Here is a 23,477-nt window from a genome sequence, read left to right as displayed (position 1 = left end):
TTCCCCTGGGTTTAAAAATTAGCTCAGAGCTTCCTGCTCTTTCCCCATGCACAATGGCACACACTTCACTAGAAAGGAATTAAGATTTGATGTTTGAAATATGTCACTTTGATAGCTCATTTATTAAAAAAAAATAAAAATTGTAGCAGTTTTTTAAAATTAGCAAAGAATTTATTCAGACTCCAGAGGGCTTTAGTACCAGGCTGTGGTTCTTAACTACTGTTTTAACTTCTGCTCTGTACCATGGATCTATCAAATACTTTATTTAGAATGAGGAAGAATTGGTATTCCTGGTCACTTTCTATTGTTAACAATAAAAAGGTGAGTGAATTAATGAGGAAAAGATACGTTTTTTTCTGTTTGTAATGCATGTTCTTTGCTTATTTGTCCTGTAAGATTGTCATAAAATAATAATTCAGAGTTCCTATTTTGCAGGCCTTCATCTGAAGGTCATTCTGCAGAGAGGCAGTGTTTAGAAGATGATAGTTTTAACTAGTCAGATGTGGTCAGTGTCTGAACTCTCACGTATTCACTGCACGAATCTGTAGGGTGTTCTCAGGTGCATCCTGTGTGCAGCGGGAGATCACCAGCAGCCCCTCTGCAACAGGCAGAAGTTCTCTGTCATTCTGACTCTTCTGGCCTCATGTACTTAGGATAACAATTCTGATAAAAACAAAACCAAAGCAGCTTGACTGCAGTTGTTAAAATTCACATTGGATAATTATTACGTTTATCATCACTATTAAAATAATGATTATTAGTGACCAGAATCTGCATACAAGACCAAGCCCATGCACTACGTACTGTTGGTAAACAAAATAAGAGATGTTCTTTGTTGGAAGGCATTTACAAACTAAATAGACATGCAGACAAGAGGTGTTTTTATCTCCACTTCACAGATGGTGACCAAGATACACTGGTATGATGTGCCAAAGGATACAGGCAGACGTGAGGGGGCGGGGAGGGAGCAGCCAAGCGCTGAAGCTGGGTTACCAGGCTGCCCTGGCCGTGACCACTCTTCCTCACGGCACCCGCTGCAAACCGAGCAGCCGCCGGGTTTCCCTCTGCTCCAGACGGGTGTGCATGACAAGTAGCTTCCTCTCGAGCTGCTCCAGCCCCCGTTTTGCCCTCACAGTTGTTTTCTGCCAAGCGGTGCCAGGTTTCTATTTATCCAGGAAGTATTTTTTACTGCTTGGCTACACAAAAGATATTATTATTATTATTATTATTATTATTATTATTATTATTATTATTATTATTATTATTATTATTATTATTATTATTATTATTATTATTATTCTGTCTTGCAGATGTTGTTTTAATGCACATTTGACAGTTGTTTCTCTGTTTTAACATCATGATCTGGAAGCTGTTCACTTTGGATGGTTACAGCTGTTGTTGGGTTTAACAGCAGCACTTCATTCAAACCTTTCCATAGCCCTGAATTCCTCCCTGAATTTGTTGTGGGGAAAGGTTGCCTTTAAATAAATTAGGGTTCTTAAAAATGAGTTAGTGAAAGGGGTTATATAATAGCATGCTGGCACTAGGAACAGACTCTGTGACCCAGAAGGTAGCTTGCAGTCGTGTAGTACTGCTGCCTATGATACAATGACTTATTTTCAGTGCACCATCACTGAGCATAACAAGTTCTCTTCTCACATGAAAATCCCTGAATGGTGACAGGCTCTTCTCCTACTGCTATCCTGTGTTTATACTCACATGCAACCCTAGTCCAGAATCAGTGTTCTGTTGTGACCTCTCTTACAATGGTCAGGTGTAGAAAATTATCCCTGTCTTGAACTACCAGGAGAACAGGAAATGTCAGCAGATACTAAGCACCATTTTACATCTCCTGGTTTTCCTTCCAGCATAAAATTGAGGGTAGCTTTGTCATGCAGTTTCCTTGTTGCTCCACTCTAACTGTCAGGTTAGTTGAAAAATGTGATTTATAATGTGAATCTTGTTTCCATGTTGGAGTGCTTTTGGATTACAGCATGAAATTTGAATGTGTCTAAATAAAGAGAATGCAGTGGTGGTGGTAGCTGGGAGGCAAGGATTATATGAAGCTTTCAGGATGCTCTGAGCAGTGTGCTGCAGTAGCCAAGGGATTTTTACGGGCACAGAGGCACAAAGTAACCCCTTTAATCCCTTTCTCACTGGCTTACAGACTCTGAAGGAGCTTAATAATTACAGGGGAATGCAGTCAAAGTGTTTTTAAGGACATATGTGCAGAGGCTTATTTTAGTCATTTCCTAACAGCAAATGCACTGGCAGATTCTCAAGAAGAAACCTAAGTGCAACTTCCCCCTTCTCCCCCCCAACAAAAAGATGATGATTTACACTTACATCAAAAGAGGCTTAACCAGTGAGGAGCTGGGGGAATATTTTCCAGTCTGTAGGATTATGATTTTTCCACAACCACACCACTCACCCCTCTCTTTCTGGTGAAACACAAAGCGTGTTCCTGTTCTGTTGAGCCCCTAGATAGGTTTCTTTTAGTGAAAAGACTAACAGAAAGCCTGTGTGTTCTCTTTAAAAAAATATCCTTCTGGGCAAGTATTTTACCTTCTCTGAAATTGCAGGAAATGTCCAATTGTTTCTATGCTGAGCTTTTAGATTCACAGCTACACCATTTTTGGAGGAATTTGTGCCTCAGAGGAGAAAGACAGGGTGTTACTCTCTCACCTGAGAAAGTTTTTGTGATTTGTTTTCTTTGCCAGTATTGAATAATTAAAAAAATAATGTAGTTGATGTTCCCTCATTTTTCCTCAAATGTCACCTTCTAAGAAAACCAGGCACAAAAAATTACAGCAACATACAAAATTTTATGAGTGTTAATGGTAGAGGAGGAAAAGAAATGTATACTGGTTTTATGGTGCATGTTAATGCAGTGCTTGAGTTCTCACTATTATTAGTGATATAAGTTGCAATAGGAATGCAAACACATATGTCATTATTGCGTTACTAACTAAAAATGGCCTCAGCTTTATAGCAAAGATGAAAGTTTTGTCCATACACTTGCCATTTCTGTAAGACACTCTTGAGACCTGTACATTCCTATAGAAAACAGATGAGACAAGAATTAAACTCAGCTGTCTGCAATTTATTTTTTAAAGTTGCAGTATTCTGCCTGCAGCATCCAGAAGACCATAACTAAAGTATTGATCTTTTCTGCTGGGGAATAGGTTGCTCATCATAGGATTGTAAATTGACTACATTTTGAACCCTCAGCATTTGTTAAGCTGGGTTCAGTTTACTGTGTGTGAAGCTCTGAGATGAAACAGTATGAAATAATCCAAGATCTGCCTTTTCCTGTTTTGATATTAAAAACCTGTAACACTTTTTGAAGAGTGGGAATATCCTCTCATTTTACTCACTGCTGTCCCATCAAAGGGAGGGCAGCCTGTTTCATGTGCTCTGAGCAGTTTACATTTGAGCAGATTCGGCAAATCTCTGGTTTCAAGGTGGGACTCTAGACTCTAGGATGAAGCAATGGCTCCCAGTGAACACCTGGACCCTGGTTGGCTCTGTGTGAACATGGGTGCCATCACATCCATGTCATCCTTCTGCAGCCTTTTCAGACTGCTTTCTCTTGCTCAAGGGATGCTTTCTTGACAGCAATGGAAAAGAGAATTTTCACCTACAAATGCGAAGGTCTACTTACAGCTACACATTCATCCTTCAAACAGAGCTTAAAGTTGTCTGAGAGCCTTTAAACAGTCACAGCACCTTCACTGATTTTTTGTCGATGCTGTAGAGTAACATCACAGTATTTGAGATGAGTAGGTCTATTCCAATCTAATGTCCTATTAATATATCATTATAATACAGTGTGCTATGAACTCTTAGATTGTGCTATCCAAAAATTACTCACACTGAACAATGTTTCTGCCACAATTAGCTCTGTAGACTTCTGTGGAATAATTTAGTGTGGATAAAAGTCGCATAATCTGGCCTTGCACATTTATAATTGGAGTTATAAACTTAAAAAAAAAAAAAAAAAGTGTAAGATATGCATCTTATGTGCTATTACCCCAAGGTGCTGGCCATAACTGGCTTTTATTCTCTTTGAATGTTTCCAGGAAAAAGTGCTTCCTGAGCAGAAGAAACATGAAAGATCAGGAAAGTGACTAACAACATGGAAACTCTAATGATGCCTATCAAGTGCAATAACTGAGAACACGGCGGGTTGTGGCAAGGATAACAAAATGGGCTGTTTAGCACAATGGCTGCCAGCTATTGTTTTTCAAGCAGAGATTGAGACTTGGCAATGATTAGTCTATAACCAGAGGAGAGGAAAAACATAAAACAAAATGAGAAAGCATTTGTGAAAAAAACAGGAAGTAAAACCCACAGGCAAACTTTATACAGAGATGAATTTCACTCCAGAAATAGTCCATGATCCGAAATTACTCCTGGTATCTGCCAGTAAAGTCAGCACGTTTACATTTGTTTAAGTTTAATCTAATGAACTTGACCACAAATTAGCTCTCTTTGGCAATAAATAATTATAATTTGCTGCTTGAATATGCTCAGCCCTACTTTGTACACCTCCATGCTGTCCCATTACCTATATTGGTAAAAAGGAATAGAGGTGGCATTTCCTGGTTAAATAACCACAAGCATTTGCAGCAGAAAATCACCACTGATGACAACTCTTCATACTGAAACAAATGACATCCATAAACACATCCATTGCTGTGGTGTCTGTCTGCCCCAGCAGGGACCTCATGTTACAGTAGGAACACAATCTAAACGGCAACATGGCATTAAAATATTGATGGAACGATGTTAGTAGGAAGAGGAATGCATATTTAATAAGAGCCTAGATGCTCTTCATGTACACATGTGACACCAGATCTCTCAGGCTAATCAGAGTGAGGTTGGGTCAGTCCTTGTGAGGGGAAGGTTCCAGACAATACATGGGATATCCTGTTGTAACTGGCTTGAACTTGTCTTTCAGTGCCTTGACAGGAGGCAACGAGCAGGATAAGTGATGTCTTGAATTTAGCTTTCTGCTAGGGACACTGTGCAGGTACCTCCCCTAAGGTGTCTCAAAAGGCCCATTTCCTCCGTGACTACCTCCTTTGTAAGGAAGCACAGGCTTTGAGATGCTGCTGTTGTAGCCTTCTGTGAGCTGATAGGAAAGCTGGAACACAACACTTGTGGTTCGCCACCTGGAAGCTGGGATGTGGCAGGACTCCTGATCCACTGACATGAAGAAGTGCCAGTCTGCCTGCAGAAAGTGTCTGAGGGGATAAGACAAAAAGTTCACTGTGTCCTGAACACCCCCTCATTGAGGAAGGTCAAGAAAAACATAACCCAGGCTATTAATGGCAATGAGCTGTAAAAGCTGTGGCTGCTGCATCGTGAAGCTGTGGTTGTGACTACGATGCACGTTAGAACCTGCAATTCCACTTTGGTCTGTGCTGGGCCTCCACAACCGGAACTGTAAAACTGCATGGAAACGGGTGTGCACGGCTCTGTGCTCTGGCTTCGCAAAGGTGTGAACTGCAAATGGCTGTTAGGTTTTACAGACATGACACACAGCTTTCAAATAGTTGCTTGTAGATGCATAAACATTAGCCTTTGAATTGCAAAATTGTCCTTTGTGTTAAAGTAGGTAAGTAGCCCCGTGTGTGCTGGTATGTGTGTGTGTTTTGGTGTTTGTTCCTTTATATGGCTAAAAATAATTTATAACACTTATAAACAGTCCCCTGTACATTTTTATTATTACCAGCTCCTCCTTACCTTTCACACACCATGCATTCGGTATGACTAATAAAACTCCCTTAATTGCCCCAGTAAAGGCAACTTTGTATGCTTGAACTTTGATTTTGAAGGATTTTCCATTATATAACTATAAACTTTTAAACGTAGACAAGAAAATAATGGCTTAATAGTAAAGGACTTGGAAAAATGGTAAATTTATTATGAACATCATCTATTGGTGACTAGAGTGATTTGTAGATTGCTTTTTCGTTCTAATCACAGCCACTGTGTTTTTGCTTCTGAGAGTGTATGTTTCCTTTCAATCACTTAGGTAGTTATGAGGGAAAAATATCCATGGTAATGAGAAAAAATCATCTCAGTTAAAGGAATAGAGTGTTTTCACAGAACCTGGACAACGCTAAAGCACACTCCAGGCAAATACTTGTAGTCCATTACATCCCAGGCAAAGCATACTTGCAAAGAATTAAGTTACCTGCATTGAGCCAGAGTGATGTTTTAATCATAAACATACTCCATGTTCTGGCGCAGCCACAAATCTCTGAGGCTCCTTGTGTTATCACAAAGTTCCCTTAAGATGTACACAGTGCTGATGTTGGTTATAAAAAACTTTAGAAAAAGATGGAAATACCACAATTAGGCCAACTTTTACATATATTGCCAATTTGCCATTTATAGACTCAGTAAATTTGGGGTTGATTTTTTTCGCAGCTGTTTGTCGGTTTATAAAATAAACTTTTCTAGCTCCATCTTTTTACCAAGATATTCAGGAAGAATTAAGTAAAATCTATTAGAAATAAGTGAAAGTGCAGGACTTCTGAGGAATAAAGTTACTCAAGCCTGTTACGCCTGATTTAGAGCCTTTCCTGAAGTGAAGGCAGAACAATGAAGGTATTTTGCATGTGTATGGAAACAGACTAGCAGATACTGAAAAGGGACCCACAGCAGCATTTCAGCTGGTTTTTTGGTGTATTGAGATCTACAGAAATAACAGAGCAGCCTATACAAACATTTTCAAATGAGCTGGAACAGTATCCCAACATATAGTCAGGAGTATTCAATGTAAAATACACACTTAAGTTAGAAGAATTGTAGAGCAACCATGGTGTATTACACAAAAAATGCCAGTTTGGATCTTTCTCTATTGAATAAACACTCATAACGGAGAGAAATGCATCTGCATTCCTCTCTTGGGATTTTCCTCTTTTATTTCCTGGGGCAGGCTGCCTCCAGTGGAAGGGGCAAGGATGACAACATCCATGAGGTGGGCCAGGATGACTCCACTGGTCACCCTTTGCCACCAGACTTTCCCCTTGGAGGCAGACATTAAACAGAGCCATGGCTGCAAGGACTGTTGACCTAGTAGGTATCCCTGCAGTTTGACATTCCCAAAAAGGAGCTGAGCTACTTTTTGCCTGGATTTCCTTTTGCAAGGCAAGGTCAAAAGGGAGAAGACATACCTTTGTATTCCTTCTTCCCTCTTCTTTAGTCTTATCCCAAAGACCTAGTGCCTCACAAGGGCACAGGTGCAGAAGGATCTCTGGCAGGATGGAGGACCAGGTCTGCACTCAGAGGCTCCTCTCTAAGTGTTGGTTATGAGGAAGACTGGTTCGAGGGCGATCTAGATGAAGGGCTGAGTATGCTTAGTCTTCCTGAATTGAAAGGATTGGACAGTAGTCTACTCACTGCAGTTCCAGATCAGAATAATTAGTGAATTAAAATTTTTTTTTTCCACTAGGCAACACGTTGCTGAGGCTGATTTTAGAAGTTTTTTTTTTTTTCCTCCTTCTAATAAAAAAAATAAATCCAAGACAGCTGTCTTGTGAGGGATCTGTATTCAATATTAGAAAGCTACACAGCTGTGGAGTCTGGATACTATCACTAAAATTGAATAGCAGAGACATGGCATTGCTGGAATACAACCCGCTTTGTAAGTGTGCTGGATGCTTGGAATGTGCAATAAAAGTGCTGCTCTTGTCTGTGTTCAAAGCAAGAACACCAATAGGTCTGCAGAGCTGATGTAATGAGAGTCAGGCCGCCCTCAACAGCTGAAATATTCAGTTCAGCAAATGGATATTTCAAATGTAAATATTTATATGGGCCAAGGGCTCTTTGTTGCTCTGCTATTTTGACATTTTCAAATCCCTCAGCTTTACTTTTGTTACAAAGATGGTGTATTTGCTGTTGAGAAGAAAAAAGGTCAGTGGTTAGTTATGCAGAAATGGTGTCACTGTCATAGCAAAATGCCACTTATCCCAGCCCACAAAACAGTGATTCTATATGCTTCAACATCATAACTTACACATTGATGGAAATAATGCATCCTTCTGGTTGTTATGAGGAAATAAAATAATGCTAAAAAAGAAACTATGTATTTGAGGTCCTGATTGGATAGAATTAATGGCTCAGCAGGAAGAAATGTTATGTGCATTTACCTTTAATTTTAGAAGCATTCTCCAGCTGCTCTTAATCACCACTTGTTAGATTTTACAGGATGGGTATTCATCTTCAATACCATTGCTATTGCAATTCTTCATTCATTTTACAGTGTGCTCACCTTTTGTATTTTACCCAATTGAGCGATTTAGGAGAGGTTTGGAAGAGTTATATTTTAGATAAAATGACTACTATTTTCTAATCTCTAGAGCTTTAAAATCACTGCTACATTCTTCTCAGTGTTCATTACGTGAGTGATTCCCTGCTTTTCTGTATTAGGTGTCACTGCCACAGCTTTTTTTCCTCTTTTATGTGCCCCCATCCCTCAATCTTCTGTCTCCTCATCCCTTCCCCACTCTTCCTCCTCCCTATCCTTTCTGCTTTCCTCTCCTTTTCCTTTAAGTTCTTGGGTATCTGTTACCCCACACAACATGTCTCTGCCTCCTTGCCACCCACTTTGTTGTTGTCTTTTGCCTTTCTCCTGGGTTGCTGTTAGCTCCTTATCAGCCTATGTCCACCAGCTCAGATCCTCAAGCAAAGTTTCTAAGTTTGGGTTTCTCCCTACTCAATGCTAAGTCTGATTTTTCTTATTGCCATATCTCATTAGTGGGAGTTGTTGAATTATATGTAACAGCTTCCTGGAAACTTAAAAATTTAATGTTTACCAGTCCACTCTTTGGCAGATTTATGTTAATACTGTTGGATTTCTGCCATATATATATATATATTTTTAAAATAAAAAAAGAATACCAATAGTTTTTCTGAGGAATATATACATCTGGAGAATATATTTGTCTAATGCTATAAAAGAAAATGTAGGCTGATATGGCCTTGCTGCTACCTGCCCAGGTGGGATAGGTCAAGTTCTGAATATACTTATTTTGGCCTTCTTAAATGATTTGGTCCTCAATATTCCTGGCTCCTTGGTGCTGCTTTTGGTGAGGGATGTGTTGAGGCATCATTACTCATATTTGGTTGTATTCACCACCAAATTCAGAAACCAAGAGTTAAACTTTCAACAGGAGTCTAATTATCATTCAGATATGGAGCTGTATTTGACTTGCAAACCAAAGTGGGGTGAAACTGTTCCCTGCAGGATTCCTTTCTCCAGCCTCTAGCCTCCAGCATCCTGTGTGCACAGACCTTTGCTCATTTCCTCCACTCATCACCAAATTCTCATTCCTGGTAAGTGGTTTAGACTCTCCAGGCATTTTTTGTTTTAGAAAAAAACATTCAAACATTCTCTTTCAAGGCAAAAACTGAGCTGCATTAATAGCTAGGGAAAGGATGTTTCTAAGAAATAAATGTAGAATCAGACTACTGTGAAATTATACAGGAGGATAGAAGCACACAGATGTCCTAAGACCACGTGGTAAAGTTTGGGACTGAATACATGTATTATAGGGTAGTGAGTGTAATACAGAACTTCAGTGTAACTGCAGAACTCTAGCTAGCCTCTTAAAAGAGGAAGCCTGAGGTGAATTACCTCAGTTCTCCTCTAGTCCCTCCAATTTTGCTCAGTTTTCAGATATGAAAATTTGTGCCTTAGCATTTGGACCATGATAAACAAATGCATTTTTCATTGAGGTATTTGAATTTCCACATGGAGCCACATACATATTTTGTTAACATCTTGCAATACTTTCAGGTCACGACTTGTGCGCATCATCTGAGGGGAATTTGGAGAGATGCTCTGGTGCATTTGTCAGAGTCCAGGGAAACCTGAACTGTAAGTGTATCATGGCTCAGTTGAACGAAAATCTCACTTGCCCACCCTGCCTTGCCAAAAGTGAAGAAAGTATCAACAGCTTTGTTTTCATCAGGCAAAATACTTCTCGAGAACATTCTTTCCAGGTCACTGAGGAGATCTTGCAGAGTTCCTTAATTTTATTTTTTGTGCTTCTTATATTTTCCTATTTGTGCATACACATGTATGATCTGGCTTGCAACTTGCACTAAAAATGTTGGTCATTACAATTTTTACCTGGTTATATGTAGAAAAATCTTGACTTTGTAATAACTTCTGCTCCTTTACCAGTTTTTTGAAGCAACCACATTCATCTAGTTCAGAAGCTTTTAATTTTTCATTAAGTTTCTGAAGTAAAAACACAAAGATCTTTAGTTTTTCTCTTGGGCACCACCCATACTCAGTGTCTTTAGGGAATTTTGGTGTTTTTTGCACCCTGCTGTCGAGTAATTTTTGGTTTAGCCCCAACGTAAAATGATCTGTTTCTTTCCTTTGAGTCAGTACGCTGACTCCCTCCAACTCCCTCAGCCCTGGTGAGACACAGCTGGAGTGCTGGGTCCATTTATGGTCTCCTCAGTATAAAAGAGACATGGACATACTTGACTGAGTACAGCAAAGTGCCACAAAGATATTTAGAGGATTGCAGCAGCTTTCATATGAGGAAAGGCTGAGACAGCCCTGCTAACCTCAATAATTTTGTGGTCTGACATTCTCCTTCGTACTCCTATAAGATACCAATACTTTTTTCTGATTTTGCCTCACTTCATGGTTTGCTTTTTCAGGACAGTTCAGCTCAAAAGCTTTTGTGTGTACATCATATAGTGGTGTGATTTGGAACACGCCTTTTTTTTTTTTTTTTTTGCCACAGGTCACATCTTGAAAACAGTTTGCCTACAGATTTTCTTTCTTTCACATCTGCTTATGTTCTCAAACAAAAGTTAAATTCTTTTTGATGTAGCTTTCTGGTGTTTTTTGGGCTGAATGCATCTCATTATTGTAGAAAAATTTACTCAGTCCAATCTTCTGACTTGCTTCCCACTGACATTTTCTTTTGCTTGTGTGTGTTGCATGGCTAGGTCTCATGGCATGCAGTGCCTGTCAGGTTGTATACATACAACTATCAAAGCATTACTTTGTCTCAGGTCCTGCAGTCCCACAGAAATCTCCAACAAATTATTCACAGAGCACTTGCTGCACATTTGAGTAGAAGAAAATAACTCTGTATTGCCATCACTACCTAAATGTCATCAGAACTATGCCCCTTTATCTATACCAATGTTTTATGTGGATGACTGTGAATCTCAGCTCCTTCTCTAAAGGAAGGAGAGGGGGAAGGAGGGAAGGAAGGAGGGAAGGACGAAGGCAGGAAGGAGGGAAGGAAGGCAGGAAGGAAGGAGGGAAAGCAGGCAGGCAGGAGGGCAGGCAGGCAGGCAAAAATGAAGGCAGGCAGGCAGGCAGGCAGGCAGGCAGGCAGGCAGGCAGGCAGGAAGGAAGGAAGGAAGGAAGGAAGGAAGGAAGGAAGGAAGGAAGGAAGGAAGGAAGGAAGGAAGGAAGGAAGGAAAGAAGGAAAGAAGGAAGGAAGGAAGGAATTCTTAATAAAATTAGTAGAAATTAAGATTTCCTGTAGAGCAAGATAAAATCTTATTGAACAGTACATTTTCCTAAGCCTTTTGGGGGTCCACACTTCTCTTACTTTGCCTCACTGTATTTCCCCATCAGTTTCATTCTCCTCTAGGCTGTCCACCAGCCCCTGCCTTCCAGTGCTGGGAAAATCCTTCTGAAAACACTTGAACTTACTCAGTGCTATTGATCACTTATGAAGTAATTTCCACAAAGCAGTCATTCAGAAACTGGACTGAGAGCTAGGCTTAGCTCATCCTTGCAAAAAGATGACGAGCATAACAATACTTCATCTTCTGATCCCCATATTTTTTTGAGGGAGAAGGGCTGGGAAGGGAAAGGATATACATATGTATTGAGCATATCTATTTCCTGCTACAGACACTTCTGAAAAGGCAGTATTTTTCATTTACTTCCTGACTATTAGCTGACAGCTGAGAAAAACAGAGAGGGGAATGAAGTCTTTCTGATCCATGGCAGCTGATAATTACCTTGCTCTGTGCAGAGCTCTCCATAACCCCAGCATTGTGAGAAGTATACTTGATTACAGTGTGTAAGCCCAGCTCAGTGTGAGAGTTCTGCTTCATTAGGGAAACAGAGCTGCAGTGCTTTTGCTGATCTCATTTCCACCTCCAGTTTTGCCCTTGCACGTAGAACTAAACTACCTTTATGCTCAAATAGCTGCCATCTTTTTGTCCTTGGAGAGTCTTACAGGTAAATGCATGGAGGCAAAACAATTGGTGAAGTATTTACAAAGGAGGGTAGGGTGAGGAGAGGAAAAGTTGGAGGACGAGTGGGATGCTCTCCAGAAAAGAAGGAATAAAGTTGTTACAGGCTTTCTCTGGGGAAATAATAGTCCCTATCATTACAGTGAGTTTGTTTATTTAGTCCCTGGAGGAAAAAAGAAAGAAACCCAATCTCTATCCCACAGGGAAAGGGGAACCATCTCCTTGTGCAGTAGGCAGAGACTAAGTACAATGGTAACAATGATGATGATTAGAGGCCTTTTAATTTAGAAAAATGGATCCATTAAACATTGTGTCTCAGCATCCTGGCTCCAGCTGGGAGCAGGGATAACCTGTGGCACTCTAAAATACTCTATTAGAGTAAGGAGGGACTTGAGGCATGAAAGGGGTTTACCTGAAGGGACTGTTTTTACGACAGACTGATATTTGCCAGGATGAGTGTTTTCTTCTGCTGGTGATCAAATATTTAAATTATAACTGTGTGGATTCCTCATTCATCAGTATTTCAGGACACTTACGATGACTTTTGAAGGGCATATCCTCAGCACTGGCACTGTTCCCCAGCACTGAGCTGTGAGTAGGAGTCCATGAGAGCAAAGCAGAGATTTCATCTTGGACAGGAAAATTATCTAACCATCTTTAGACTTAACTGCAGCTTTGGAATTATTTATTCTTTCATGACCACAGTGTTCAGCCCTTAATGAGGTTATGAGTGTAGTTCCATTAGCATTAAAAGGATGGTGCAAGCTAAAGAATAATCAGAGTGCATCTATACCTTGTGATGGAGCAAGGAGATTCCTGAGAAGTCTAGCTGCAGACTGCAGCTAGTGCACACACAGTATGGTTGCAGTCAACAGTAACTTCTTGCTTCCAGCTTATCCAAGCACAGATAGTAAGCGAAGGTGGGAAGCAGGAGTATCTCCCTCCAGGTAATGTTGTTCTCATGCTCTGTTATATGATAAGTTGCTGTGACATTTTTTGTGGCTGTGGAGTCCTTCTGGGGTCAGGACTGGGTACCACCATGACTGTCACAGATCTAGCTTGGCTATCACCCTAATGCTAGTATAGACATGCAGTTAGCTTTTCAAACATCACACCTATGTTACACTACAAAGTAAGACCTATGTTAGACTACAAAGTAAGCTACTCAATCCACTTTTCTCACTCATGTGTGTCTTCAGCTGGTATTCCAAATGCTGCAGTTCAACTCACAGTGATTTTCTGAATGGTTTTGAAATCTGTAGCTAAAAAAGCTGAATTTCTGAGCCTATATTTTTTCTATATTTGCATCATTTACTTTAAAAGAGATCTGCACAGTTAGCTGTTCAAAAGGGATAAAAGCCTCTGATTTGACTGGCAGAAAATGTGGGTCTTAGATCTCAATTACATGATCAATTATATCTACTTTAAGACCCCTTTATAGTGATGGGTGCGCTATGAATTTGGTTAGTGCTGTGCTGCAATGTATTAGTCATGATAAAAGCAATTAAATGGGCCTTGTTTCTCTGCCAGCTGCCCGTGTTCCTCTGGTGTCCTGCACCTTCATGGAGCAATGCCTCCTCCCCAGCCTGGTACAGTTTCCATGCCTGTATACTCAGTAGCTCCCTCTTTTTTCATGTATAGAAAAAGAAGATCTACCACATAAAAACTATTAATAAAGCTACTCTGAATTAAATAATGTGGCTTAAAAGGAGTCACAAGAGAGGGAAAGAACGGCCTGTGCTATTACAACACAGAGTGAGACAGTATTACTGGAAATCAGGTAAAACAAACAAAAAGCTCTCATTGTAAACAAACCTCTAACCTACTTTTTAACATTCCTCCAAAGAAGAATGAGTTTTATTTCCACCAGTGGTGGAGGTTTAAAATAAGATCTTTCCTATTATGCTGCTCATGACCTCCTTAGATCTTGTCTCAGTCATAGTGTGTGGAATGAAGTGGAGTTTTAGAGTGTTGGCTCCCAAGGGACGCTTGAGTCTTAGTTACCTTTTGAATTAACTAAACCTTTTGGAAAGATAAAGCCATTCCCATGCTATTGTGTTTCATTTGGTCATTTTATTGTTTTAATTTACATTTTATGTTTTACCAACTTTGATCAATATTGTCAGGTCCATCCCTAGATCAGAACAATCATGCAGACAGTTCATCTAATCAAATGCTTCTCAGCTTTCTCACCTCAGTACAGTCATTGGCCACGTCATGAGCAGCACGTGTGTGGTTCCTGATGTGGTCTCTTCTGCCTTTTTTTGTCAAATGTGCTGTTTTCCTAGGACTGAGGATATTTGTAATGGAAAAGTTGCTAAAGTTGTCTCAATCAAATCCTTCCAATATTTTAATCTCTTTCTATGCAGTAAATATGGTGGAAACCATGACTGTATAGAGTATTGTATCTGCACTAGAGTATTTGGCTCATGATCTGGTAAGGCAGGATCCTCTGCTTTGATTCAAGAATGGGCAGGGAAAAAGTACAGGCTAACATGGGTTTGTAAGGCCATTTTGAGCTCTTTTTGAAGCAGTGCCAAGGCCCGCCTGTCTCATTTATACCCATAACATTCAGATTTTTATTGTGTTTAAGCACAGCCTGCTTGCACTGCTCCCATCACACCTGAGGAGCAAAATATCACTGATAGAGCAGACTCTTCCTATTCACTGCCTGCACCTTCTTTCTGGCTCCCCCTTGGACCTTTCACATTCCTTTACATGGGGGCCTAAACACATCCTAGGGTCTTACATGGAATCTTGGATGTTTGAAACTGCTTTCACAGAAATTGGATGTTCCCTTTTCATTTTCTCTTAAAAAGGCCCTTTTGAAGCCAGGATTCAACAGCAAGACCATTGGGTTGCTCTGTTTCCAGCTGACAATATTGGAGGGGGGCTAAATTTGTCACTTTAAGAATATTTTTATGGTATTAGGAAGGAGTTAAAATCTAATGGGCAATTAAAGTATCTGATCATACAGCAGCTACTTTAATTTAATAGACAAATCATTAACAGTGTTTAGGTAGGCAGTTGTGTGAAACCTATGGCAAATGTGTGGTACGTTTAACAGGTGTTGTGCCTCTCACACAGGTATGTCTACATTGCAAATTAAAGAGATCTGGCATATCTTCAAATCATCTAGCTGGAGTCTGGAACTTGGTCTAGTTGTAGTTAGAAAGGGTAATTTAGTCTGCCAAGACAGAGAGAAAGACTCACAATAAGGTTTAGGGATTGCAGGCATGTACTATGCAGGTAAAAAACAGTGATGTTTCAATCATGTAAAAATGAAATAAGAGAGTGTTGAATCAGGCTTTTTTATTTTTAACCGTGAGAAACAGACACTGAAATGTGTATGGGAAATGCAGCAGAATGTGCTATAGCCCAGGAATCTGTAGAAAACCTGCTTTCACATTTCAGATAGACTGTTAAGGTAGGAGAATTAATAGCATTAGCAGCCTCAGAGGAGATACACAGCTTTCAGATTTCCTAAGTGGGTGGGTGTTACAGCAAGGTGGATGATGGCAGGATGATTTTCAATTTAAGGAGAGCACCCAGAGCTACAGCGAACAGCTTTAACAGCTCGAACAGCCTGCTACCAAGCTGAACTGCAGTGCTCGGGCTGGGGAGAAGGAATGGGGAAGGGGGGGATATGAGAGACATGGAAGAAATAGCCTGCAGATTGCCATCAGTCCCTGGCCGAGTTTACTGAAATACAAAAGGATGGCTCTGTTAATTCAGCTTCACCTGCTGCTAGGAATCTTCTCCCCTGCTCTCCCTCACATCTGATCTTAGCTTTACATTGAAGACTATGTGTCAAGCACAAGGGAGAGAAACTGCTAAATATTTTGGGCAGACTGCTTCTTTGTGAAAGGTACAAGATATTTTGAAACTGAAGAATGTCTCCTGGAAACACCTTTTCCCTTCCATTTCCAAACCACGTTTACTTTCCCCCACTCCCCCCAACATTTATAATCTGAACTCAGGTGAATCTAATTTTAACCATAAAATCTATCCTGCTTTATCGTCTTTCCTGGCTGCTGTTGGGTAAACTCTTTCCTTTACAAACACAATTCACAATACTGCAGCGATTATGGTCTTTTCATCTTCAGCATGAAAACCATGTAGTCAAATATCCTTCCTGTAAATCTGTCACATGGGTATCATATTGTGAGCAACAAAAGTATTTCAGATTTAGCTACAGTCCTCCCTCTCTAAAAACATCACACACTGGTAGGTATCAGAATAAATAAAACAGCCCCTTTCAAGAGCCTTCTTCCCCACTGAGAGGCAGTGCTGATGCCACAGGTGTCCTGGTTGGCTCAGGGCACTGCTGACGGTTGCATCCCTATGTCACTCCTGCCAAGAATGGGCAGGGAATGGACTACTGGTAAATGCACACAGATTTGATTTGGGGTATATTATTATTATTACTATTATTACTATTATTACTATTATTATTATTATTATTATTATTATTATTATTATTATTATTATTATTATTATTTTATATTTTGCTTAGCCTGGCAACAGCACACTTGATGAATCTGTGCTAGCACATGTTCCTCATAGAGCCACCCCCTCTTCGTCTGTTCAATGTTCTTGTTAATTCCTGCCTTAAATTGGGCTGCAGCATCCCATGCAGAGACTCTTTTTCTTCAGTTTTTGTGTGTTAGGAGCACCCAGGACTATGGGACTAGAACTAAATTAAGTATTACTGTAAAAACCAGATCTTCTTGCTCCCCCAGCTCTGAGTCCGTTATCTCAGACTTTTTTCAGGCCCACTCCACTTTACAGCATGGAAGTAAGAAAGTTTCATTTTTCATGTATTTTTCTCTGATTGTACTAGCTCATCCATATTTTAATCACTGTTAAAGTGGCTTTTCTGCCCTAGAAAGTTTCTCTGGAAGACCAGTCCATGATAGCTGGAGCCCCTAGACACTCCACACAGAAATGTGGTTATGCCATGGGGCCCTATACTTTCTGCTGCTGGGAGCCAGATGGCAACAGGCTGCCTGAGAGACCCTACAGATATATGAGACAGAGATAAAAAGATAAAATCTCAGTGACTGTGGGTACTACATGTGTGCCAAGTTGCAGTTCGGCAGGAAACCAAGTTCTGGTCAAGTGCCTTGGGTTAGGTGGTACTCCTCACCCACCCTTTGTGTCAAAACCAACAAAAAACCAGGAGGTGGTGGGTGTGTTTTCACTGGCCTGGAGCTGGGTACAAATGGCCTGTCTCTGGTGCTGGTTGGGCTCTCGCCACACTGTCAGTGACTACCAGGGACCTCAAAGGGGTGACATAGCATCAGCAGGACGTGGGGTCATATGCATCATGGCACTGTGAAGGCCACTTCATGCCACTGTGGTGATCAACCCATGCCATGCTAGGCAAAGAAGACTCCCCAGGCCATGCCCCATGTGACCTGGGGTGTCTGCAGAGCTTTATGCTGCTCTCACGCTGCTCGTCACCCAGGGAAGGCGATGCAGGAAGGCTCTACCTCTCCTGGGCTGTGCTGTCGACAAATAGCCCTTGGTGAGTGGGGGAGTGGAAGAGGATGCTGTCTTGCCAAGAGGACAGAGCCAGCATGGAGAGGGCTGGCAGGGCTGGCAGAGCTGGCAGCAGCAGCTTCCCTCTGGGCTGTGCCTCTCAAAGCCTCCTCTGTCTCAGCTGGCTCCCTCTGAGCAGTTGCTAGGTAAAGGCAGGTGTGTCAGCTGAAGTAGTGGAAATTTCTATTCATCTTATAAATAGTTGAGCAGCCCGACTTGGTGAAATGTGAAACGAGCAAACATCCCATCTTCTTCTCGGAGGGCAGATCAGGATTCAGTCTATAGTGCTGTCATGTCAACTGTGTCAGCGCTGCTGTTCATGATGCCAAGGCCCTATAAGTTATTCATGCGAACACAGCAAACAAAGGTTTAGCTTAACCAAGGGATGAACATTCCTCCACCTGCAGCTTTCTCCACAGCTAGTCACAAGAGGCACAGAGGTCACTTAATCTGTGACAGAAATAGATTGCACCATCTTTGGGATCAGTATGCTTTGCAAGTATAGTAATATGACTGCAGGCAAGCCTGAGGGCTTCTGGCACAGTGTCCTTGGTAGTAGGAGAAAAATGTCATTAAAATCCTAATGCAGCTTGAGTGGTTTTCCTGAAATTTGCTGGGCAAAATTATACATTTTCTTTATAATCATATTTCTACACAAGGCTATTAGAAGGTTTTTTCCTTCTGCTAATCCCCCATGCTTCATGTTGGACTAATTGACCCTTGTTCTGTGGTGTATTAAGACAGATTCCCACCAGAGGTTAATACCCCCTATGAGACTCCGGGAGCTTTTCTGTTCTTTCTCAGTGATTGAAGAGTTTCTGTTTTTAAAAAGATGAGACTTCACAGACTGAATTTGAAGCTATACATCAGCTTGGCAATATATTAGATGGAATACATTGCAGTGTTTCAATTGCAGTCAATTTTAAATAAAGGAGGTATCTCTATGATATTGCCTGGAAACGAATGTGTATGGGCAAGCTTTCATATAACCTCAAAGAATCGAGTCATTAACATCATCTGGTGGTCAAAGCAGAGGGCTGGGAGTAAACATACATAGATCTCAGTTCCATCATGAACCCTTTAGGCAATCCCTGCTGCATCATATATGATCAGTGCCATGGGGACACTAAGAATAACATGCATAGCAAAGCATGGTGTTCTCATTAGATGAAAGGGAGTCTGTAAGTACAAGTTTTAACTTTTTTTCTGTTTTGTTCCCATTTATTCTTTTTAGCCAGGTGGTAGGATTATGCCAATCCATCACTGATGTGAGCTCATACCTCCACATGGAGGCAAGGACACCACAGTGGCCCTGGGTTGCAGCTACTACCAGTCACTGCAGTGACAGTGACTGTGTGATTTTGTCTTGAAGTGGACTAGCATTACATTTGCATGTAAAGTTGACCATATCCTTTCATCTGACTGGTTTATTGGTGAATGATAACACCCTGCTCTCACTTGTTCTTGCTCTGCATAGCTGCTTTTGGAAAGGGGTGGCTTGCAGCAAGCTAAAGGAGGGTTCTGTGATGAGGGGCCAAAGCGGGTATGTGAATGAAAACCAAGCCATTTCATACTGGTTCATGCCTGTCCTGCAATCTCTTCTTGGTTGGACTCACATCCACAGAGAAGGAACAATTCAGTCTTTTCATGTTAGCTGTTGCTCTTAACCCATGTTTGCCTGTAATTTGATCAAATACAGGCAAAAGGAAATATGATATAAAAATTAAGACAGATGACAATGCTCAGCTCAAAGCTGGTGATTTTCCCCTTGGTGTGTGATGTAGGCTGAAAGTGAGCCTTGCTACCTTTCTGGGAGATAGGTAAGTAAGCAGAGCAGTCATATTTAGCAGATGTAGGAACACGAAAGCCTATAGCTACAGCATGAAGGGGGAAGATAAACAATTTATAAGTACTTGTAAGCGATGATGGCACAGCTCTGAGTTGCAGTTCTAATTTACTGCTCTCTGTTTTTCTCCCCTGCAAGCTCCAGCCAGCAGATTGCAGGGCAGTGGCTTTTTAAGCTCTGTGCAGTCTCAGACACATGCCGAGGGCTGCGCTGTATGAACCGTACTTGCATTTTTGAGAGCATACACAAATAGCCTCACTAAAGTCAGTGGGATGCTTTATATGAAATGCTCACTCTGTGTATGGCTTACACAGCATAGTACTTACAAGGTGAGCCACTTTGCCACAAAACTGAGCAAAAGCATAAAAATACAACCATGTTTTATATAGAGCTACTGCAGCCCATTGGCCTTGAAAGTCATTGTTTTTAGCATGATAAGTGGCTGGCTCCCAAGAGTAGTCACTACTGTTGTGGAGTACAATCTGATACAGAATGGCAAATAAGGGTTTATTTGATGCATGGAACTGTAAGTGAATTTATTATTTTAAAACTGCCCTCTCTTCTGGTCTAACCAAGCACAGTGTTCTACATTGTGCTAATAAATTGCTGATGTGGACTTTTCATACACATGATAATATGGTATGACTTAAAGTACTATATAGTCTTATTCAGTTAGATGCAAGAAGCCATTTCTTGGTAGGATTCCTCATCTGCTGAATGGAACGATAAAGATGTTTTGAGAAACTGTGTGCAAATGAAAGGTGCAGCTTGAACTGCACCTAAGTATTGGCAAGCCCTGGGAAATTAATTGCTGTGGGAGATGTATTTAACTGTGAGTGAATATATATATTGCAGCAGGAGAAAGGAAATTGTAGCTTCCTTAGAACTTCAAAGGGAGGAAACTTTATAATGAAAAACTAATATATATCTTTGCGTAACACTTCAGATTTTGTGTCTCCTGCCATTGTGTAATCTTGCATCAAAGGATAGCTGGGTTACTACTTGAGGAAACCATCGACAAGGACAGCAGCACGATCTATGCAGCAAGTGAGAAAGACAGAACTATCAAAAGCATCTAGGATTCCATAAAATGGGAAAAGGATTGATTAAACTATGATTCTCCATATTAAACCTTTCTAGGTTAGGAACAACTTTAACAAGATATTTAGATATGTCATGTGACATAGTTACTGGAAAAAAAACATAAATATTCATCTATTATCAAAGTGATAGATTCCACATTTTTATTGTGCTTTTTTTCCCTACAATATTAATGAAAGTTTCTAGAGTCAGCTGCTTTCAAGTAGATGTTGAGAGATACTTTTGATAATCAAATTTTAAATAAAAATGTATTTGATCTAGTAAAATTCCTAAAAATATTAAATTTTCCTAAGAAACACATACATCCAGTCAGCAAGTACTGTGGTGATGATTGCAATTATATTGTTCTCAAGGGAGGTGAAAAGGGTACCAAATAATGTAGCTCATTTGTGCAATAGAACTACAAGTACAGTTTAAGTTTTGAATATTCAATAGCCACAAAAAAACACTGTATGCCACAGATTATTAAAAAAAAGATAATTTAAATAATTTTGAATACTGAAGTAAAATTTGAGTGTGCCCATGGACAGATTGAATACAGAAAAAAAAAAAAGTAAAATTCAGTAAAGGGGTCATTCACCAGGGACTGTTTACGAAGTTTAATTTGTTGCCACCTTTTATTTTGCATTTTGTTCCATCTCTTCAGCTGGTTACATATTGTTGTTGGAAGTCTAGAAGAGAAATTTAAGGTACACATAGGTGCCCAGAAATCACCTAGCTGATACATTACTAAAGTGTTTTTAATGTTGCTTGAAATTTTCTGATGAAAACCAAAGTTTTGCAGAAGCTACCGAATACACAAAAAGCTTATGCAGAACTATGTGAGACAATCCACCCTTTCCCACAAATGTTATTTTGTACGTAAGACTTCAGATTTCTCTCATACTTTCGATAAGCCAGTGAGCAGCAGTCTGCCCAAAACCTGGTTTCCTATGGATTTTTGTGTTGAAATTAAGCTCACAGATAATATTTGTGATTGCAAATGAGGTATGAGCTCACATTTTAACCTTTTCCTCAATGAGGCTGTCATTGAATTTCTCAGCCCTCACTTATTTTCTCCAGATGTAATAAATGTGGGATAATTTGCCATCCACCAAAGGTGTTAGAAAATCAGTGGATTCAGAAGTTATCAAAGGAACAGATATATAGATACTGACATCACATAATCCTTGTTTCTTTCCTCTCCCATATTTCTCCATGGTGTCTCCAACAAAATCACACACCCTAAAACTTCAGAGACCACTTCTAAAAATTGCTTGAGAAGGTCTTTAATGTGCTTAGTAAAAGTGTAACAGGTACTGGAATGCAAATACTTATTTTAAGAAAGCTAAAATTTTGCTTGATACTCTTTACCAGAGAGAGAAAAGGAGGAAGCCAGGTCAGTCCACCAAAGAAGGCTACTAGGCTGAAGGGGCTGACAGTAAGTTTTTCCAGCTCTAACTTAACAGTGATATACTACTTATGTGTTATGTCATCTTCATATTCCCTTTATCATCAGGAAATGGGCAATTTAACTTAGAGAGACTAAATGAACACTGTTGTCTCATTAACAAACAAGGGAGAGGGGTACACACTTTTATTTATTAGTAACTCATTGTTGCAGATGAGAGTGGAATGTTTTAAGGTTGCTTAAAGAATCACCAACAAAGATATCAAGAAAAGGTGATATTTAATATAGATTTATGAAAGTGTGACTTAACAGAATTTGATGGCAAGGTTTATTACTTACTATGTGGAGAGGGCATGTAGGAGTTGGAAATGGATAGGAGTGATTTTATTGAGGGGAACTGTTGATATAGGGATAGGGGAGACTCTTAAACTTTGGTATCTAATTCATGAAAGAGGTTGCATTCTTCCCCTATGGATGACTGAATGAAGTCAGATTATACCAGCCCAATACAATTTATTTCCCCATACCTAAGATAAATGGCTGGCTACTTACTCTTTCGATTGGATGAAGCAGCTTCCTTCATGAGTTGCTTGATGCAGGTGCAGCTCAGTGCAATCCCAGAGAGTTCCAGGGGGCATCCCCCTTGAGACCAATATTTATAGGGTCCAAGATGATAGTCAGCACTTTTCCATGATAGCCACTATCCGGGTTAGGTAATATTTGGCAACTTTCAGAGTGGGACTGTGTTCAAGCAGGAGAAGTCTCAGGTATGTTCTGCAAGCAGATTTCCAGGTACTGTCAGGGCATGCCTAATAACCCAAAATTGTTGTGCGGACAGGAAGGTACCCAATTATCTAGGCTGACAGCTCCAGTAGGCAAGATCAGAAAGTGCTTGACTGTATCAGCCTATTGCACTTGCTGTTGAGACAAGAACAGTATCAGTCCCACTGCACTTGTAACTAAAGCAAGAACATTGTTGACTGACCTTGATGTTGCAACATGGCTCAGTGAACTGGGGGGTGTGCACCACCACACTCGTTATTCACCACTGGGAATGTGGTGTTGTTCCCAAACCTTCCTCAGTGGAAAGAATGTTTTGGCATAATCTGTGTGAAGCATCTGTTTAGTATACTGCTCTCAAGGATTTTTTTTGTGTACAACCCCATTTGCTTACAGAACAGGCTGTGATGTCTCCTCAACACCATTTTATGTTTCTCTCTGGAATGTAGGAAAATCCTCTTCTGAGAATCTCAGCTGAGTAAGAGCTCCATTGAGATTTATGGTTTAGCATGGACACATGCAGAAGAGAGAAAGGGGATATTGTGCTGTGTTGCA

General features: G+C 40.4%; 1 long non-coding RNA gene across 1 annotated transcript in view; it reads right to left on the bottom strand.

Moving 5' to 3' along the window:
* Nucleotides 1-23,058, bottom strand: part of LOC127380230 (uncharacterized) — a 52,932-nt gene extending 29,874 nt beyond the window's left edge. The window contains exon 1 of the long non-coding RNA XR_007888441.1: nucleotides 22,695-23,058. This is a non-coding gene — a long non-coding RNA (uncharacterized LOC127380230). The remainder of the gene's footprint in view (nucleotides 1-22,694) is intronic.
* Nucleotides 23,059-23,477: the final 419 nt, after the last annotated feature.

This window comes from Apus apus, chromosome 1 (genome assembly GCF_020740795.1).
Source record: "Apus apus isolate bApuApu2 chromosome 1, bApuApu2.pri.cur, whole genome shotgun sequence".
Taxonomy (NCBI): domain Eukaryota; kingdom Metazoa; phylum Chordata; class Aves; order Apodiformes; family Apodidae; genus Apus; species Apus apus.
This window is presented reverse-complemented; position numbering and strand designations above follow the sequence as displayed.